The 5,401-nt window shown below is 47.6% G+C and overlaps 1 protein-coding gene across 1 annotated transcript in view; it reads right to left on the reverse strand.

Annotated features, from left to right (window-relative positions):
* The window catches only part of LOC116395884 (uncharacterized), a 53,583-nt gene that overhangs the window by 12,051 nt on the left and 36,131 nt on the right, over positions 1–5,401 (reverse strand). The window lies entirely within an intron of this gene.

The following is a 5,401-nucleotide window of genomic DNA, read 5'->3' on the forward strand; positions in this document are numbered from 1 at the left end:
ACACACACACACACACACACACACACACACACACACACACACACACACACACACACACACACACACACACACAATGCCTCCCTCCCTCCCCCTCTTTCTACTAGATCTCTCCCATTTCTTTGTATTCAGTTTCATCCGTCTGGCTATCTCATTTTCATCTCGACTCGCAAGGGCGATCCTCAATTCTTCTCTTTTCAATTTCCCTCCCTGCGCCCATATCTCTCTCTGGGAGCCCGGGGCATGACTAGAAGGAGAACCTGAGATTGTGCGGAGGGGCTGCAAACTAATGGCTGCCTCCGAGGAGGACGCCGCTCAGCCATTAACCCTGGATTAACCCTGTATTAGCGCTGCTCGTCGGGTTAGCCCGCCGCTAATGTCTTTTATTGATCTATTAGCCAGAGAATCAAAACCGCACGCAGCTCAGAGCGTTTCTCCCCCTTCGAGTGCAAGGTCCCGGGAGGGGCGCGCGGAGGGAACTGAGTGGCCGCGGTGGTTGACCTCGGGGGTCGGGCACCCCACGCACCCAGCAGGGACGGACGATACAAAACCCAACCATTTGAGGAAAAGAACCACTGATGCATTGTGGTTACAAGGAGCAACGCAAGACACCACGATCATGTGACACGTCTCCAGTTATCTAAAATGATATTCATTTAAGAGCACAACTGCTGTGTTTTGAACTGTTCTCCCCGTTAATCACTTTACAACGGTGTTGCCGATAGTGTGACATGATTGTGCACCTTCTCCAGACAAACACATCATGACACCAGCCAAGCTGCAAGGAATAAGGCACCTCCACCAATATTTGTGTCTATAAGCGACCAAATGTAAACGTGGAGATATCCACGCTGTACAGATTTATCAAATGTGTTTTAAAGAACAATATAAAGTGTAACGGTGTTACAGTCTAAAAAATGTAACTTAACATTAAATTGGAAAAAAAAGACAGCGGTTGCTAACGGTCATGTCAGCAGCAGAGCTGTTTATGTGTACACGAAAGCAACTACTCTGTACGATGCGTTGTCTTATCACGTCAGTAGCCAACTTGTCCACATATTTACGCATAAATCTTTAAAATAAAATCCTAGTTCCATAATTTATTTTAAGTCAAAATAATTTCCTAATAGACAGTTAAGTACCAACATTGTATATGCAATTGTATGTATTTGTAAGTGGATTCATGAGAAATGTGGTCTTAATTTGAAAAACAACGATCTTACACCAAGTTTAAGGTTACCGGTCATTTTAGGCATGGTGTCGCAATTAATGTGACGACACCATGAATTATTGCTGGCCCACATAACCTAAAATCCACACGAAGATGAACGGCAACATTCACATTGGTAACTACAAATGAAACAATGTATTTTTGAAAGTAACTGAGCATGACTGTTTTCAGGCAAAATCTTGTCTGTTTCATGAAAGTAACAATCAGAATTAGGATTATAAATAGATTTGAGCAACACATTTAGTATGTTACCTTTTCTTTGCTATTTACGCATTATATTACACGACATGGTTGTGTTTTAGGTTTTGGAAAAAATTGCTTGTGCTTATTATCAACGCTGCAACTATTTTTACAACGCTATTTACAGCTTGACTTTGCTCTGTAAGCCAAAGTGTGCCATGACATTTTATTTCTCTGCAGCAGCTCTTCTTCGTTTGCAACTGTGCGACCGACTGTAATTCATCCAATGCTGGAGTTACAATCAGAACTAGACAAACAGGTGCTCATAGTTGATTGCATCCTTACAACAATTAAAAAGGACTTGTCGCCAGTTGCTTTGTTGTCGCAGTGCGAGCACAGCTTCAGGCTTAGATGCGATTCTTGATTTGCTTTCAAATGCGCACACACGACAGAGGTCTGAAAGAATCTTTTGACCAAACATGCCGACGTGACTTTGGATGACTTCAGTTTTGGTAAATGTTTGGTTTGTTGCCCAGCCCTCCATCCTGCGAATGTCAAAAACGCTGCACCTTGAAATTACAGTTTGGAAGCACTTTTACTTTGTCGAGCTAAGCAAGCACATCATGATGATCTTGTCGACTTCCCTTGAAAACCCCAGTGAGCGCTGCAGGTGAGCAGCACAGAAGATGATTATGGAGATCCGTCCGCAAATCTGGTTATAATCCTCTCTTATCCTCTTTTGCAGCGCCAGGTTGTAAGGTTTATTTGCTGCTAATCTGTCTCCGTTTTACCTTCCGGCAAAACCCTTTGAAAAGTTGTGACAGGGAAGGAAACCGCAAGTTGGGCCGGCCGAAGATGGAGACCCAACTTGTGCTTTCTGGGTAATGGTGTCGGCTAAATGCGGCTTAAAATAAAACCAACAGTGCAGCTAGTGGAGCGTGGAGCGGCGTGTCTTGGCACTTGTCGGAGTGAGGAGCGTTTTCGGAGCGCCGCCGCCTATTTTCCGGGTTGGCCTACTGCTGCTGTATCTCCGAGGACCAGACCAGCTGCTGCTCACATTCATTTCACTTCCCATTAAAGGTGAAATAAATCAGGAGTCCCCGCGCAACCTCCTTAGAGACGCGGAAAACACACACGCGCACACGCGCACACACACGCGCACACGACTGCCTGTGCGTGCAGTCTAACCTAGGTCATATGCATCGAGGATGTCAGATGGAGAGGAAATGCAGTGGATGTGTGTTCTGTGTGTGCGCCTGCCAGTGTAAGTGTGTGCGTGCGTGTGTGTGTGTGCGTGTTCCTCTGACAGCGCAGCGGTGAGAGTGAGTGGGTCTGTGTGAAGGGGGGCTATTTCTGGCGTCTCATTTTTTTTTCCCTGCTGCCGCAAAGAAATGCGATCGGCGTCCGGGAAACGAGAGCTGGCAGCAAGCAATCATCTGCCTGCCTGCCACACACACACACACACACGCACACAGCACCTCGCAGCGCCGAGCAACACGCGCCATGGCAACGGAACAGCCGCAATTAGAGGCGAAGAGCCTTTCCCCTCCATCGAGGGAGAGACGGAGAGCGAAATGAAAGGAAGAATGAAAGAGCAGGCGAGAGAGAAAGAGAGAGAAAGAGAGACAGGAAGAGGGGAGGGAGGAGGACGGGGAGGGGGTGGGGGACGAGTGTCAGAGAAACAGCACCGTGCAGGAAGGAGAGAGGGAGAGTGGAAGAGGAAAGGAGAACGCGATAAAGAGGTGAGAATGTGCAAGCGCGAGGCAGCGAAGGGGAAGGAGGGCCGAGAGCAATGGAGGAGGAGGAGGAGGAGAGCGGGCTGAAATAGTGACGTTGAATGGAAAAGACTAAAAAAGCAGAGGAGGCAGAGAGCGAGAAAGAGGAGCATGAGGAGAAGGAGGAGATATCCAAAAAGACAGATTGCAAGACATGAGCGAGACAAACAAAAGAAATTACGCGCGAAGAGCAACCAAGATAAGACGAGACGATGGTTAGATAGAGATGGAGGAGATGGAGAGTAGGGTGGAGGCGCATGGAGGAGGAGGGATGTTTCTCCTGTGTGAGCCGCGCTAATGAAAGATGAATGAGGGAGTGGTGGGAAGGAGAGTGTGGCTGCGGGCGGTGAGTGGGTGTGTGTGTGTGTCTGTCAGGGTTTTTGTGTGTGCGGCACGGTCAGTCGAGCGAGTCCCACAGTTGGCTCAACAACAACAGCACGCACACATGAACGCAGCGCGAGGCCGACATGTGTAGCTTTCAGTGGAAAAGCCTGCTGCCACCTGTAAGCGCGAAGTCAGTCATTAGCACTCGCACGCGTCTCCGAAGCCTCGCTCACTTATTCAGACCTTCCATCTATCATGCTGTCAGTCACTCTGTGAGCCTCTCTCTCTCTCTCTCTCTCCCCAAAACCCTTCATCCGCTGCCTCTCCCTATCTCTTCCAATATCCCACCCTGCCAGTCTATACCACTCTCCAGCCATCAACCCCACCCCCCTACCCTCGTTTTTTTTTTGTCTGCCTCTAATTGTTCATCCTGAGCACTGTGGGAGATGCAGAGCTGTAGCAGCGCGGAGGAGAACTCCCCTTCCCGGAGTGCGGCCAGACAGAGAAGTCGCCCTGACCCCGATTGCACTTCTTCCTCTCTCCGACTGACTGCCTGACTTCTTTTCTTTCTTTTTTCCCCCTTCCTCCTGACAAATCACATGCTTTCGCAGTTCCAAAACAAGGCCCTGGTGCTGCTGCCGCTGACAGCAAATCTGAACTTTTTTTCTCAGACTAAAAGGGATTTCTGCCAAAACGAGCTTAATCCCTCGACTATGGTCAGACTGTGATTCAGTGTGATCTTTTTTTTTTTACTCTCTGAAACGTCTGGCTGCGTCGATATATAACGAGGCATGGGCGACTTGTTGAAGGCGAGGAGATGGTGTGATTTCGGCCTTCATTTCTGGGAATAAATCACTGCAACTGTGGGGCACTATTGGGGGGAGGGATTTATATACTTGAATTATAAAAAAGTATGACCACCCTGTGGCGATACCCACTTTACAGCTTTTAGGCTTATTAAAATGATCTTAATGCCCCTGAAATTAAATTTGGGGTCCAATTAGAGAAATCAAAATTTAACACTGAAATGACAAAAGACAAACACTTCTCACAAACAGACACTAGGAAACAGTAACTAGAAATTGCCACACTTCATTAAAGCCTAATTATGCTTCATGACGCTTTGGGGCGTGATCGCCTTTTATTGAATTTGAACCGAGAATCCTTCAATCAGAATCCGAATCCTTCAAAGCATGATCGGATCATCTGCAGTTTTGACTCTCAACAAAGTTTGTTTTGTTTTTTTAGAGAATGGTAACTCAATGATAGACATTCGATGCGGAGAAGACCTGACCTGTGGACACAGTGGCTCAAACGGTTCTGTTGGTTGTTCACTGGTCTGCTGTGAATGTGCGGCAGCCTTTAGGACAGCGAAGACAAGAGGACAGGCCTCCCATTGTCCAGAGACAGCATGTGATCAGATCAAATGTGCGTGAAGCTGTACTGCTTGGGAACTCTCTGCAGGAATATGGATATGGACATGTGCACGATCTACTTTGATCATAAAGTCAACGAGGAGATTACCGTCATGGTTACGGTTGTGACTCCTGTTATGCACAAACCCACAAATGCACAGTGTGTGCGCGCACACACACACTTCTTGTCACCTCTGTGCGAAACAAATATTTCTGGAATCAGGCTGAAACACAGAAACAGGCAGGCATGTTGTGCAGAAGCCCCCCCCCCCACCACACACATACACACACACAAATAGACAAAGAGGCACACACAGACCTTGGGGAACGAAGCGGCTAACGTTCGCCGACAGAATAAAACCCAAACAAAGAGACATCCTGTTTCCTGGAACACAACACCACTCAACCCTCTGTGCAGGGAGCAGCCAGTAAACACACACACACACACACACACACACACACACACACACACACACACA

The sequence above is a fragment of the Anarrhichthys ocellatus genome, unplaced genomic scaffold (assembly GCF_004355925.1).
Source record: "Anarrhichthys ocellatus isolate YVR2014 unplaced genomic scaffold, GSC_Weel_1.0 scaffold51, whole genome shotgun sequence".
Taxonomy (NCBI): Eukaryota; Metazoa; Chordata; class Actinopteri; order Perciformes; family Anarhichadidae; genus Anarrhichthys; species Anarrhichthys ocellatus.